General features: G+C 38.5%; 1 protein-coding gene across 1 annotated transcript in view; it reads left to right on the top strand.

Moving 5' to 3' along the window:
* The window catches only part of Gabrg3 (gamma-aminobutyric acid type A receptor subunit gamma3), a 642,783-nt gene that overhangs the window by 604,900 nt on the left and 21,107 nt on the right, over nt 1-16,776 (top strand). The gene's annotated exons all lie outside the window — the stretch shown is intronic.

Genomic DNA, 16,776 nt, shown 5'->3' with positions numbered 1-16,776 from the left:
GTAGTAGTTTCATCTGTTTCAAAAAGAAGCTTTGAAGAGGTGTGAGCGCTACACTTAGCTGTATTTAGAATACAGTTAGAAATTATACTAGTTTAGGTAAATAGCAACAGTAGCTTCTCCTCTAAGATCCAAGACCCTTCCAATCATGAGAGCTGGCTAGGTTTACAGCACAGTGAATGAATTCACTCCAATTTTGTAAGCCTTATGTCCGATTAGAAAGGTCAAGGTTACCTCAGGGTAGAAGTGCCATGATTGCTCCCCTGTGGATAACTTGTTCATTATTGTGCTTCATAGGTGTTACAGCTGTGTGGGACTCTAGTGTGCTCTTTTTCAATGGCAGCTTGCAGAACAGCTTCTAATACTATGTATGAGAGTGACCCCTTAGGGAAGAGACTTACAGTTTGGGAGTCAGTTCCAGCTTTATTCCTTCAAGTCCTGTTCTGAAGTATATGTTGCTTTCAGCAAGAGTTTTACCTTCAAATTCTTGGAGGTAAACAAAGGCAGCGACAAAAGCCTATATTGTTTGGGGATTTTGAACCCCCTGACCAAAATCTGAAGGGAGGCCTAGGGGATTTTGTCAAATATGTGTTGGCTCTTGCAGGGAACATTGTCACCCTATGTGTCACATAAATATATTCATATATGAATAGACCGTATCCTAACAATAAGGAGAGTCCCTGCAGGGGACTCATAAAGGAAGGCAAACCTCATGAACAAATAAAAATAAAAACCCAGTTCAGACTGACTTTGTCAGCCTGGATCAGACTTTGGGGAGCCTAATGCCAGACAGTTCAATGCCAGCATATTTAAACACAATTCAGGTTGGAGAAAGGTTGTGAGGCAACAATCACTCCAATCAGTCCAATTCCAGATGCAAAATACAGCTTAACGTGTGACCACATAGAAACTCTTTTACAAAGTACATGTGGCCAGGAGATATATAGATAAAAGAACTATAATATGGTCTCCAATCAACAGCATAGAGGTCAGAAGGCCACAAAGAACTGTGATATTTACCCTAAGGGTAGGCAATGTTCTAGGGAGAGAGAAGTCTCAGTAATCATCCTGGTCTGCCTGATTCCTAAATTAGGCCTGTGTGGTCTGCCTCCACAGATAACAAAAAGGTCAGCAGGTCGTTAGCAATCTCCACTCTCAGCTTTCTGGGTGGAATGCAGGCATTTGATTTTATCTCCTCCATTGAGGAGACACCCCTGGGTGATTAATATTTCTGGTTCTCTTAGTGCTTCTCTGTGAGTAAAAGGACTTCTGTGCCACTATATTACAGACACAGGAGCAAAAGGAGGTACTCTGAATAGGACTCCAATTGCTCAGGAATTAAGATCCACAATTAATAAATAGGATCTCACAAAACTAAGCTTCTGTACAGCAAGGCAAAACAATCAGTAAATCAAAGAGGAAGCCCACAGGGTGGGAGAAAATCCGTGTTAAAAATACATCTGATACAGGATTAATATCCAGGATTTAAGAAAATCTCAAAAAACAAAGAATCAAAAAGAAAAAACAAAACAAAACAAATGTGACACATGAAAAATTGGATATGAATCTGAACAGAAAGTTCTCAAAGGAAAAATACACACAGCTAAGAAGTATCTTTTAAAATATTCAAGAACTTTAACAATTAGAGAAAGACAAATTAAAACAAGTTTGAGATTTCATCTCACTCCATTTACAATGGCTAAGATCAAGGAAACAACTGATAACAAATACTTGTGAGGATGTGGAGAAAAGGGGGCCTTCATTTATTCTTGATGGGATTGCTAACTGAGGTAGCTACTGTGGAAATCAGAATGAAAAATTCTCAAGAAGCCAACTGACCCAGCTCTACCACTCACTGGCACACACCCAAAGTATTTGATATCCCACTGCAGATACTTCTACAGAATATTCACTGCTATTCTACATACAGTAGCTAGGGAATGGAAACAATCTAACTGTTCTGTAGGTACTGAATGAAGAATGAAAGTGATACATATACATACACACACACAATGCATTCACACAAGCAAGAATGTATGCACACAAGCACACACAAAGAATTCTACTCAATTGTAAAGAGATATCAAATCATAGAATGTACAGGTACCTGAAGAGAACTAGAAAATACACTGAGCTAGCCCACACCAAGAAAAACAAACACTATATGTTTGCTCTTACTTATGTTTACTTACCCAGAATCTTTAGATTTAAATGTATTACCTGAAAGAACTACAGAAGCCAGAAAAGTAGAAAAAGTCTATGTGGCTAGGGAGAGATTAGGAATTCTAGACAGATATAAGATAGGACACAAGAGCTTTAAAGGGGATGGAGTAGAAAATAGGGCAAATATTTTAATAGAGGGGAAGAAAAAAAACATAAAGGGAGAATGAGAGACAGGTAACACCAAAAATGTAGCCCCTTATTGAAGTAGATGGTTTGTTTTCTTGATATTTACTTTTGATTTCTTGTCCATATTAGACATAAATCATCTGTCAAATGCACAGCTTTTGAAGACGTTCTCTCATTCTTTGGGCTTCCTCTTCACGTGCTTGAACTTTTCTTTTCTTTTGTTTTTTCTTGGTATAAGTTTTTAATTTCTGGAGAACCCATTTATCAGTTGCAGGCCTTACTTCTGCTATTAGAGTTCTACTCAGAAAGTCCATACCTTTGCCTGTAAGTTAAAGCTTACTCCCTATTTTGCCTCTAGCAGTTTAAAGGTATAAGGTCCATGATGTTGTTGGTCTGTTTGGAATTGAGTGTTATTCAGAGTGATAGATAAAAGTCCACTTTCGTTTTTTCTGCATGATGAAATCCATGTTTCCTGGCATCATTTATTGAAGACTCTTGTTTTTTCTCCAATACATATTTCTGACATCTTTGTCAAAACTCATACAACTATAGTTGCATATACTTATCTGGGTCTTTAATTCTGTTCCACTAATTTATGTGTCTGTTTTTGCTCAAGTGTCATACTGATTCTATTAATATGTCTTTACACTATAATTTGGGATCAGATATGATGATGACATTCATAGTATTATTTTTGTTCAAGAATGTTCTTGTTATTTTTGGTGTTTTGCATTTCTGCTGGAAGAATGACTATCTTACCAAGACTTGAAATTGGATCTGATACTTGCATGGGCTGTGGTCTGATGCTTTCTGCCAATCTCTTTGCACAAGGTCCAGGGTTCCTATCTGAGTGAGGCATCTCCTTTCTTCTCCCAATAGTGAGCAGCATGGCTGAAGTTGTGTTTAGCTTCACTTGCTTTTTTTTTGGTTCATTGCTCAAGTCACTCTCCAAACTTCAAACTTTACAGTCACTACTTTTGTGAATGTCTAAAGTTCTTTATCTCTTTTAAATAGTCTATGCTTTATTTTCACTCTCCTTCTAGGGCACACAGAATACCTTTAAATTTGTCGTTTTTCCTGGAAGTTCCTGTTTTGTAATTTTCAATTGCTAATATTATGGTTTATATTATACATTTTCATATTTTCCAATGATTTGTTCTTCTAACAACTTAGACTTGCTTATGTATATTTCTCTCTTGATATATTATTTTGACTAAATGTTTTGAATATCCATGGATGAGAATTGTGGATATTTGGTTTATTGGGGGATCTGTGCCTTTATCATCAATTAGCAGTCTATTTATTCATGTCAGTGCATGTTCTGAAACCTGCTATCTTCAGAAGAGTGACACTAGCTTTTAAATGGCATTGTATCTAGTCTCTTTTATTTTTCAAATTTAAATTTATTTTTATAATTTATTCACCTTACATCCTCATTGTAGTCCCCTTCCTCATCTCCTGTGAATATAGTTGAGCAACTGTCCTTGTTGTATGGTGATGAATATTTCAGGTACATGTCCAGGTATAGCTGGGTTGAAAGGTAGCTCTATTGCCAGTTTTCTGAGAAAGAGCCAGATTGATTTTGAAAGTGATTGTATAAGTTTGCACTCCAATCAGCAACAGAGGAGTGATCCACTTTCTCCACATTCTCAACAGCATGTGTTGTCACTTGAGATTTTGATCTTAGCCATTCTGAGTGGGTGTAAGATGGAATCTCAGAGTCATTTTGATTTGCATTTCCCTGATGACTAACGACCTTGAACATTTCTTTGTTTTCTGCCATTCAGTATTCATTTTTTTCTTTATATATATTATTAATTACACTTTATGCACTTTGTATTCCCCCATAAACCCCTCCTACCTCCCCTCCCAATCCCATCTTCCTTCCCACTTCTTTATGCATGCCCCTCCCCAAGTCCACTGATACGGGAGGTCTTCCTCTCCTTCCTTCTGATCCTAGTCTATCAGATTTCATCAGGAGTGGCTTCATTGTCTTCTTCTGTGGCCAGGTAAGGCTGCTCCCCTCCCAGGGGAAGGTGATCAAAGAGCAAGCCAATCAGTTCATGTCAGAGGCAGTCCCTCTTCCCATTACTATGGAACCCATTTGCATACCAAACTGCCCTGGGCTACATCTGTGCAGGGGTTCTAGGTTATCTCCATGCATGGTACTTGGTTGGAGTATGAGTCTCTGGAAAGACCCTTGTGCTCAGATTTTTTGGTTCTGTTGCTCTCCTTGTGGAACTCCTGTCCTCTCCTGATCTTACTGTTTCCCCCTTCTTTCATAAGATTCCATGTACTCTGCCCAGAAGTTGGCCAAAAGTCTCAGCATCTGCTTTGATAGTCTGCAGAGCAGAGCCTTTCAGAGGCCCTTTGTGGCAGGCTCCTAACTTGTTTCCTGTTTACTTCTTCTTATGATGTCCATCCTCTTTGCCTTTCGGGATGGAGATTGAGCCTTATAGCCAGAGTCCTCCCTCTTGATTAGTTTCTTTAGGTGTACAGATTGTAGTAGGTTTCTCCTATATTCTATGTCTATATAAATGAGTATATACCATGTGTGTCTTTCTGCTTCTGGGATAGCTCACTCAGGATGATCTTTTCCAGTTCCCACCATTTACCTGCAAATTTCATGATTTCCTTGTTATTTATTGCTGAGTAATATTCCATTGTGTAGATATACCACAATTTCTGTATCCATTCTTCAGTTGAGGGGCATGTAGGTTGTTTCCAGCTTCTGGCTATTACAAATAAAGCCGCTACAAACATGGTTGCAGCTCCTCCCTCATCTCCTCCCGGTCCCACCATCTCTCCCTCTTCCTCCCCTATCACTCTCTTCCATAGTCCACTGATAGCAGAAGTCCTCATCTCCTACTGTCTGACCCTAGCTTATTAGGTCCCATCAGGACAGCCTGAACCCTCTTTTTCTGTAGGCTGGCTAGGTCACCCCAGAGGGAGATGTGATCAAGAAGCAAGCAACCTAGTTCAGGTCAGAGGCTGTCTCTTCTCCTCTTACCAGGGAGCCCAAATGGAGACTGAACTATGTATTGGCTACATCTGAGCAGGGGGTCCATATTCTCTCTATGTATGGTCTTTGGGTGATGCATCAGTTTCCGTAGTTTCCCCTGGACCCTGCTTTTTTTAGCTTTATTGGTCTCCTTGTGTGGCTTCTGTCCCTTCTGGGTCCTTTGATATCCCTCCTCTTCCATAAGACTCCCTGTGCTCTGTCCAAAGTTTGACTTTGAGTCTCTGCATCTGTTTTGATTCCTTGCTGCTTGGGGTCTTTTAGAGGACAGCTGTGGTAGGCTCCAGCCCTGTTCCTTTTCTTCTACTGCTTCCAGTATCTATCCTAGTTTCCCTTCTGAATGAGGTTTGAGCAACTTCGCTAGGATCCTCCTTGTCATTTAGCTTCTTTAGGTCTGCATATTTTGCTATGTTAATTTGTTCTATGTTAATATACACTAATAAGTGAATATGTCTACCATATATACCATGCATGTCTCTCTGCTTCCTAGATACTTCACTCAGGATGATCTTGACTAATTCCATCCATTTGCCTGAAAATGTCATGATTTCCTTGTTTTTTTAATAGCTGAATAGTATTCCATTATATAAATATTCCATAATTTATGTATCCATTCTTTGATTGAGGGACATCTAGGTTATTTCCAGATTCTGGATATTACAAATAAAGCTGCTATGAACATATATGAGCAAATGCCCTTTTTTATGGTTGAGATTCTTTTGGATTTATGCCCAGGATTCTTTTGGATTTATGGGTCTTGAGGTAGCACTATCTCCAGTTTTCTGAGAAAGTGCCAGATTGATTTCCAAACTGGTTGTTCAAGCTTACATTCCCACCAGCAATGGAGGAGGGTTCCCATTTCCCCACATCCTCTCCAGCATATGTTGTCCTTGAGGTTTTGATCTTAGCCATTCTGATGGGTATGACGTGGAATCTAAGAGTTATTTTGATTTGCATTCCCCAGATGACTAAGGACACTGAGCATTTCTTTAAGTGTTTCTCTGCCATTTAATATTCCTCTATTGATAATTTTCTCTTTAGCTTTGCACTCCATTTTTTAATTGGATTACTTGATTTGTTGCTTTTTAACTTCTTGAGTTTCTTATATATTCTGGATATTAGTCCTCTGTCAGATACAGGGTTGGTGAAGATCCTTTCCCAGGCTGTAAGCTGTCATTTTGTTCTGATGACAGTGTCCTTTGCTTTTCAGTTTCATGAGGTCTCATTTATTGATTGTTGACCTTAGAGCCTGTGCTGTTGGTGTTCTGTTCAGGAAGTTGTCTCCTGCTCCAATGAGTTCAAGGCTCTTCCCCATTTTTTCTTCTAACACATTTAGCATGTTTGGTTGAATTCTTTGTTCTACTTGGACTTTACTTTTGTGCAGGGTAATATGGATCTATTTGCAATTTTCTACATGTAGACATCCACTTAGACCAGCACTAAGACCCCTGCACAGATGTAGCCCATGGTAGTTCAGTATCCAAGTGGGTTCCATTGTAATAGGAACAGGGACTGTCTCTGACATGAACTGATTGGCCTGCTCTTTAATTACCTCCCCCTGAGGGGGGAGCAGCATTACCAGGCCACAGAAGAAGACAATGCAGCCACTCCTAATGAGACCTATTTGACTAGGATCAGAAGGAAGGAAAAGAAGACCTCCCCTATCAGAGGACTTAGGGAGGGGCATGCGTGCAGAGGGTGGAGGAAGGGAGGGATTGGGACAGGACGAGGGAGAGAACCACAGGGGGGATACAAAGTGAATAAAGTGTAATTAATAAAGAATTTTAAAAAATATGGTGCCCATAGGTACGTGAGTAGATGATATCATAGTAATATGAGTGACTCCAAAAATTCTACCAGAGAACTCCTACAGCTGATAAAGACCTCCATCAATGTGACTGGATACAAACTTAACTTAAAAAATCAGTAGTTCTGATTGGAAACAGAAAATAGAGTGTTGGTCAAACAATCTTTCAATCAGAGCTGTCCTGCTTAGGTATACTATGGCAACCTGTGCTCTATAGAGAGTTTGTGTTCCCTTCTTTAGAATAGGTTTGCTGAATTGGGAGTCTGTATTTTACATCATTTATTTAATATACTCACAAAAAGGCTGAGGCAAAAATGCTAAGTAAGAAAATAGGGAAATAACACCCTTCACAATAGCCACAAATACCATAAAGTACCTTGATGTAACTCTAACCAGCAAGTGAAACACTTGTATGAAAAAACTTCAAATTTCTGAAGAAAAAAATTGAACAAGATACCAGAGGATGCAAAGATCTCCCATGATAATCGATCTGTAGGATTAACATAGTAAAAATGGCCATCCTACCAGAATCAATCTACATATTCAGTGCAGTTCCCATCAAAATACCAACAAAATTCTTTATAGACCTTGAAAGAACAATTCTCAACTTTATATGGAAAAACAAACAAAAATCAGAATAACTAAAACCATCCTATACAATAAAAAACTGGAGGTATCTCCATTCCTGATCTCAAGTTGCACTATAGAGCAACAGTAATAAAAACGGCATGGTATGGCATAGAAACAGACTGGAGGATAAATGGACTCAAATCGAAGACCCAGAAATAAACTGTTTCCCATTTTTAATTGGATTATTTGGTATGCTGGTGTTTAATTTCTTGAGTTCTTTATATGTTTTGGATACATGTTTTAGCCCTCTGTCAGACATAGGGTTGGTAAAGATAATTTTCCAGTCTGTTGGCTGTCGTTTTGTTCTTGTGACAGTGTCATTTGCTTTACACAAGCTTTTCAGTTTCATGAGGTCCCATTTATTGATTGTTGGTATTAGGGTCTGAGCTTTTGGTGTTCTGTTCAGTAAATTGTCTACTGTATCAATGAAGTCAAGGTTCTTCCCACCTTTTCTTCTAACAGATTTAGTGTGTCTGGTTTTATGTGGAGGTTTTTGGTCCACTTGGACTTTAGTTTATTGCAGAGTGATAAGTATGGATCTATTTGCACTTTTCTACATGTAGACATCCAGTTAGACCAGCACCATTTGTTCAAGATGCTACCTTTTTTCTATTGTATGATTTTGGTTTCTTTGTCAAAAATCAAGTGTTCCTAGGTGTGTTATTTATTTCTGAGTTATCCATTTGATTCTATTGATCCACCAGTGTATTTCTATGCCAGTACCATGCAGTTTTTATTATTGTTGCTCTATAGTACAGCTTGAGATCAGGGATGGGGATACCTCCTGAAGATCTTTTACTGTACAGGATTGTCTTAGCTATTCTTGGTTTTTTGTTTTTTTTCATATGAATTTGAGAATCTTTCTTGCAAGGTCTGTAAAGAATTGTGTTGGTATTTTGATGGGAACCGCATTGAATCTGTAGATTCCTTTTGGTAAGATGGCCATTTTTACTATGTTGATCCTACTGATCCATTAGCATTGGAGATCGTTCTATCTTCTGATGTCTTCATCAATTTCTTTCTTCAGAGATTTGAAGTTTTTTCATACAAGTCTTTCACATGCTTTGTTAGGGTTACACCAAGGTACTTTATGCTTTTTGCAGCTATACTGAGGGTTTTTTTGTTTTTTGTTTGTTTGTTTTGGTTTGGTTTTTTCCTAATTTCTTTCCAGGATTGCCTCAGTGCTTTCTTTATTGTTTCCATTTAAATCTTCGGATCCAGAACCATTTTTTTTTAATTTCCTTTACATGCTTGTTGATGTTTTCCTGTATTTCTTTGAGTGCTTTCTTCATTTCTTCTCTACACAACCCTCTAATGGTCTCAATTTGTTTGACTCCATCTTTCTGTATTTTCTTTTTTTTTTTTTCTTCTTTTCAAGATTGATTTTTTTTCAATGCAGTTTATTCAGGAACCTTGAACAATCATCTGACCCTGGGGAAAGCCAGCCCACTTTAAATAGCCTCTGGGTAGCCAACCTCAGCATGCCACGTGGGCAATGCACATAGGTCCACATACATGGAAGCAAGCCAGATCCTCAGCCTTAGCCAAATGTGGAGTTGTTTGTGACAGAGAGCACTCACCATTGGAAGGTGGAAGGCGGAAACCAGCTCCATCTTTCAGGCACGGAATTATGCAGCTCTCTACAGTTCCCCCTTTTTGTTTTGGACGCATCAGGCAAGAGTAGAGGTCTGATCTCTGATATTAGAAATAAATTGGGACTTTGTATTGATGTTCATTTAGGTGTCATCCACCCAAAGAGCATCAGACCCGTCTCGATACCTTTTTCTCAGAGGCGGGACCTGGGGTATCAACCTGCATGCAATCAGACATGCTCTTCTCTGGGTCCAAAGCGGCTGACCCTGAGTGAAGTGCTTAGCCTCGCATCCTGAGCATAACATTCTGTATTTCTTTATAGATTTTATTTGTGCCCTCCATTATCCTCTTCATAAGCATAGATTTAAGGTCATTTTCTTGTGTTTCAGTTGTTTTGGGGTACCCAGGTTTGCTTGCCTTTGGATAACTGGGTTCTAGAGATGCCATATTGCTTTGGCTTTTTGTTGATTGTGTTTTTAGCCATCTGGTTGTATTTGGCGGTGGACGAGCCCTTGACAGGAAGCTGGATGTTCTTGCAGGAGCACTCCTCAGATGCTCTCCTACTGGGTTGGTGGTTTTCAGAGAATTATGGTAGCTCTCCTCAGCTGTATGATCCTGTGGAATAACTGGACTCCTCCACAACTCAGGGGCTCTCCTCTCACCAGGGGAAATCCCAGTGACATCTGCACCACCACTGGCTTTCTTGTTCTTGAGTTTCAGCTCAGTTAGTGAGCTACAACTGCCCAGACACTGTGATCAGACACAGTGTTCACTGGGTACAATCATCTTGGAGAGGCAGGGAGCCCAGAGGTTTGGTAGGTCTACTTAGAGAGAGGGTTTGAGCTTTGGAGCATTCTCTAGTGCACCATGGCTCCCAGGTGTCAGGAGGCATGAGGTTGAGGCTGCGTGCCCTCCTATCCAGAAGGGCACTGGCAAGCACCCAGGCATGTGGCTAGATACTGGAGACCCAGTAACTTTTCTGAAGTTTAGCTAGATGATCTGAGGTTGGACCCAATTGTTTCCCTCACTGTGGGTTTTCTCTCACCTTGGAAGCACAGACCCTGGTGTTTTGGGTCACACAGTTCCATCTGTTAGTTCCTGTGTAGTTACTGCTGCCCTGTAATTAGACACAGTGCAATCAGCACCACGTTCTTGGATCCCTCCTATTTCCTATTGTCTAAACTTGTAACTCATTTATGTCTTTTTTATCTGAAGTAGCTTTCACATCTCATAGAGTTCAGTCTTGAATTGCTTTTCTCTGTGTTTAGACCATTAGTATATAAACTGAATATTAATGGACTGGAATAAAATATACTGTCCAAGCTTTTATGTACTACATTTACTCTGGTTTCTTTCTTTGTTTTGCTGCTTTAAAATTCAATGAAGCATCTTTGGGCTTTCATTGTATCTTTTCCATTGACTTACTATTTGTAATGATTCTAAAATAGCTTAGCAACTATTCTAGAACTTATGATACCCATTGACCTTCTGAGTTGATTTCCATATTGCACTTTGCTAATTTGAAACTGCTGCAATAAAGCCTCTAAACAGCACACTCTCAACTTCTTCCTTGTAGCTCTTGGACAGTTGCTACTGTTCCTTTGTGACATCTGCATAAAATGTAGAAACATAATTTTGATTTGAAGCAGTAATATTTTAAATCATTAAATTAAAAGAATAGATAGTCTGTTTGTTTTTGGATTTCTAGCCCTTTCTTCTCCCATGGATGTCAATGTCTGAATAAATCTGTTCCTTTGTCTTTGAGTGGCTTCTTTTTCCAGTTCTTCATGAGCAATTCAAATATTGAGAACTATAGATTGTGCGTATCTAAGAAAGTTTTTATGTTATTTTCACCTTTAGGAAGGTATTCTTGATGAAGTTCATTTTTGTTTTGTTGTTTTTCTTTGGTTTTCTTTGAGGACTCCGAGGAGTTTCTTTCCTTGTATTTGTGGTTTAAATTACATGACTTCCATAGTCTTGGACACTTGTATACTTCAGTGGTGATGCTGTTTGGGAAGGCTTGGGATGTGTGGCTCCTTTTGGAGAGTGGCTGGCATCAGGGGAAGACCTAGAGAGTTCAAAAACTTGAGCCATAGCTATTTTACTTTCTCTTCTCTGTGCTTGTGATTTAAGATGGGAGCTCTTAACTTCTGCTGCTATCTCTTTGCTCTGTTGTCATGGTCTCTAACTGTCTCGAATCATAAGCCCAAATATACTCTTCCATAAGACAACTAGGTTATAATGTTTTATTAGAGTAACGGAGACACAATTAATATACTTGCATAAATTCAGAAGCTAAGTCTACTGCCAACCTTTCACTTGTTTTTCTGCAGGAAACATGTTTTGTTTTGTTTTTTCTTTTCTGTAGACACACTTCACAGCATTGCCTTGCTATCTGAATTCCACAGACTTTACTATGTCTATGCAGGTTTCATTTTTATTGTTGCTTTGTATCCCGTCCTGTGTTGGAGCTTTTTGGAGTTAGTCAAATAATCACATTCTCTCTTCCCATGGTGCTTTTTCACTTTGTTCAGACTTGTAAACTCAAATTCCATTTTGTGTTTCATACCATGTTTCATACAAATACATAATTTGTATTTACCTGTTTTGTTTTGTTTTTTTTGGCTGTGATCAACCAATGAATTGCTTAGTCTCTCATACTATTGTATTTCTTTCATTTATTTTCTGTTCTTAAATTTTTTGCTGACTTACTTTCATCTTTTACGCCATGTACTTTCTCCATTGGAATGTTTAATATATAAAGTAGTTGTTTTAAATATGTCTTTCCATTCCTGGTTCTGTTTCAGCTAATTGATGTGTTTCTTCAGATTACTATTCTTGACTTGTTGTCCTAGAATTTGTAAGCTAGGCATGTCTCATGCGAAAGCAGATACTGAGGAAAAGCATACTATATGCTTGGAAATAAATGTGGCTTTCATCTGGTGGCCTTCAGTGTGAGAGCTTCAGCACATTCAGGCAAAACATGGGCCAGATGGTGCACAGATGACTCAGCAGTTAAGACTGCATGCTGCTCTTACAGGGGACCTGAGTTCAGTCCCCAGCACCCATGACACACAGCTTACAACTACCTTTAACCATATATACATATGCATTAATAAAATAAAACTTACAAAATAAGTCAGGCTAGCTTTTGTGTTCTGCTTCCCACTTGACTTTGGATCATTCTTTCTGCTCTTCTTAGAGCCTCTTTACATTGACTATGTTGATCATACTACTGATCCTTCATGGTAGTTTTTGTGCTTTGTTGTTGGAGTGAGGAAGAAGTGAGATATCATTTGATGCTTTAACTAAGACCCAGTCCTAGGAAAAGCTCATGGCTGTGGTTCTGGTTCTGGAAATCATTCCCACTCCTCTTTGAGATGTAATGTGGGGCCTGCCACATATCCTTGCTTCTCTCCAATCCCAGAGCATTTTGTCTTTTCCAGATGCTCCACCCATAGCCTATATTAATAGGTTTCCACCTTTGACTTAGTAAATGAGTTTCTCTGTCCTTTCTCCTATATATCGACACATATCATGGAACAGGTAGAGGTTTTTATATAGATGTACTTGCTCTCTCACAGTACCCCATGGAGTAGCAGTTTTCAGAATTTCCACAGTGTTTCTTTGGAAAATCTGGTCATTCTCTTAAGAGAAAAAAAACAAAAAACAAACAAACAAACAAAAAAAAACCCCAGCAGAACAAAGGTAAGAGGTGACTGTGGCCATAAAGGAGCTTCAAACTTTCATGACACCTCGCAACTAGCATTTGGCAAGTTAGATGCAACTTTTTCATACTGCAAATACATATACATAATATTATGTATTATGTATTTTTCCCAGGTAAACTGTGCTTAAAGGCAACATTTCTATCTCTATAATTTAGATTAGTAGTTTGACTTGAAAACTTATCTTTGATGGGTTCAATAAAAACTTGTTAACATGCAATCATTATATACAAGTAAACAAGCTGTTCCAATTGACCAACAATTGATTACATCATCCACTGATCCTCTTCACCATCATTATTCCTGTGGATGCTTTATTGAGTTAGATGAATCATGAAAGGATTGACCTCAACCGCACTGAAAAATTTGTAAAATCTTGGATCTTTGGAAATCATGCAATTTGCAGGCAAATGGTGAGAACTAGAAAAGATCATCCTGAGTGAGGTATCCCAGAAGCAGAAAGACACACATGGTATATACTCACTTTAAGTGGATAGTAGATATATAATATAGGATAATCATACTAAAACCTGTACACCTAAAGACTCTAAGCAAGAAGGAGAACCCTGGGTTAAGATAGTCAATCCTCATTCAGAAAGGCAAAGGGGATGGACATAGGAAGAGGGAGAAAACAGGGAACAGGACAGGACCCTTCCTACAGAGGGCCCTGAAAGGCTACACTTCAGGTATCAAAGCAGATGTTGAGACTCATAACCAAACTTTGGGCAAAGTGCAGGGAATCTTATGAAAGAAGTGGGAGATAGAAAGACCTGGAGGGGACAGGAGTGCCACAAGGAGAGCAACAAAACCAAAATTTCTGGGCACAGGTGTCTTTTCTGAGACTGATACTCCAACCAAGGACCATGCATGGAGATAACCTAGAACCCCTGCTCAGATGCAGCCCATGGCAGCTCAGTGTACAAGTGAGTTCCTAGTAATGGGAACAGAGACTGCCTCTGACATGAACTCAGTGACTGGCTCTTTGATCACTTCCACCTGAAGGGGGAGCAAGTCTAACTAGGCCACAGAGGAAGACAATGCTGCCAGTCCAGATGAGACCTTATAGAGTAGGGTCAGATGGAAGGGGAGGAGAACCTCCCCTATCAGTGGACTAGGGAAGGGGCATGGGAGCAGAAGAGGGAGGCAGGGTGGAAGGGAAAGGTATGAAGAAGGGGGCTACAGCTGGGATACAAAGTGAATAAACTGTAATTAATTAATAAATAAATGCAATTAATTAAGTAATTAAAAAGCTAAAGTTTCTGACTAGTGGAAGAATAAGTAAAATTATCAAACATTTTATTCTGCTAGTACTTAATGAAATATAACAATTCATCATTCAATTCATTACAGCTTCAAATATGCAACTTAAGTTGGTCTGATGAATGTTACAGTACTGTAATAACTTGGGAAGGTATTGGTACACAAGTGTAGTTTACTATCTCTCTTTGTAAATAAAATTGTATTAGAACAAAAAAGAAAAACCTTTAATAAAGAGATTGTATCTCTTGGTTGTGGTTTTCAAAAATAAATTATTATTCTGGTGTAGAACAGTTTTCAGATTTACAGAAAATTTGTGCAGATAGCAGAAACTGGCACCACAGACCTAGTTTCCTCACTTCTCTAAATTACTGTAGCACATTTGAAAACCAGATGAGATGAGATGTTGATTCAACATTGTTAAGTAAGCACCATAACGACCAGGTGTCCCTCATTTTTCTCCATAATTTTCCAATGACAGATATACTGCATTTAGTCATCACTCTTCTTCCTAGGCTTTGATAGCTGAGAATATCTGTATTTCTTTGGTTTTAGTAAACTTGACAGTTTGAAAAGTACTGAGAAAGTTTTATGATGGTTATACTTCTGATAAACTGAGGTGTGATGGGAGCTTCCTCATATCCTCCCTTTGAGAACCAATTGGGAACTTGGAAGAAAAGCATCTTGGTGACCAATCTCAGCATGTCTACTGCTCTTGGGAACTTCTCACTTTCACTATTCTTCATTAAGCCTCCACAAATTTTCTCCAGTTACTAGTGCTTCTGCTGACCTCCAGCCCCTGATACCTTCTGTTCCTGTGAGCATCTCATCTCCTGAATATTTCTGGATGCCCTCAGTCATTCAGATTCTGGGGTGGTGACCTCCCCCATAATCTCATTTCCCTTTTGAAACCACCAGTATGCTAATGTGCAATGTGTATATCGCACACCTGTTTCATGTTTTTAAAACAAGAGTACAAGTCCATGATTCTTCAGACTTTGGAATTAAAACCAGAATTTCATGCTATTTTTCTATAACATCATTCCATACTCTAAATCTTTTGCCAAGTTAGGAATCAACACAGGACTGCTATGTCTCATAGAAATATAGTTCTAAACATAAACTATAACTTAAACATGTATGTATGTCTAAAAGGAAAAGATCTCACTAATATTTAAACCTCAAAATTTATTTTAAGGAATAATTCAATGAGTACTTAGTAACCCAAGCAATTATTCTAAAGGTTTTTCTAGAACTTGATTTGAATATAATTGTATTAGCTAATTAATGTTTTACATATTGGTATACTTAAATTTTTCCATGTTTTAACTTGTTCTAATAACTATAACTTTAAGGTTAAAAAGGGCTTTGAGCATGAAGTAAAGCCAGATTTAGTGAACTTATCACATTCTTCTATTTACGACATGCAGTGCTCTCTAATTGTTTTAAATGACTATAAAGAGAAGATGTTGAGTTATTTGATTGATTTATGTCTAGTTTCTTGAGTTCTTCTGTATTTTGGATATCAGCTCTCTGTCAAATGTGGAGTTGGTGAGGATGTTTTCCCATTCTGTAGGCTGCCATTTTGTCCTTTTGATGATGTCCGTTGCCTTATAGAAGCTTTTCAGTTTCATGAGGTCCCATTTATTTATTTATGACATTGGTGCCTAAGCTGTTGGTTTTCTATTCTACATTGCCTGTATTTGGATCCCTTTTTCCTAACTAAGTTACCTGGTTTAGCCTCAATAAAAGAAGATGAGCCTAGTCTTACTACAAATGGATATGCCATGGCTGGTTGATATCCATAGGAGGCCTCCCCTTTTTTGCAGATAAGGGAATGAGGGATGGATGAGGGGAGGGTCTGGGAGGAAAGGAAGAAGAGAAAAATGCAATCTGGATGTAAAACAAATAAATAAATAACATAATAATTAATAAATAAAATTAAAAGAGAGGATGTTGAAGACTTGGATAGGAATACACACTTCACATAAAGATACATGTATCTTCTCCTTGCAATGGCACAGTGAAGTAGAAACAACATTTTAGCATGCACCACTCTCTAAAAAATAATGGAATTTTTTCAAATGAAAAGAATAAGTTTAGTTTCTGCTATTATTGAAGGCAAAAAGCCTTAGAATGACCCTAGATCTGCTTGAAGATTAAAATTTCTTGTTATTCTTGATGGAATTATGCAACATACAGATGGACTCCAGCAACAATTCCTTATCAAATTGCCTACCATTGAGTAGATGTGCATGCCTGTGCCCTTACTCATTACCATGTTCTAGTGCACCCTTTACAGTGCACAGTAAAATGCTTACAAAGTCATGGGCATGATACAGTTCTACAGCACCAGCATCTGATACTTTTTCCAATTGTTGTTGCTTGTAGTTTTC

This window comes from Meriones unguiculatus, chromosome 14 (assembly GCF_030254825.1).
Source record: "Meriones unguiculatus strain TT.TT164.6M chromosome 14, Bangor_MerUng_6.1, whole genome shotgun sequence".
Lineage (NCBI taxonomy): Eukaryota > Metazoa > Chordata > Mammalia > Rodentia > Muridae > Meriones > Meriones unguiculatus.
The sequence above is the reverse complement of the archived record's forward strand: the minus strand, read 5'-3'. Positions and strand labels throughout refer to the sequence as shown.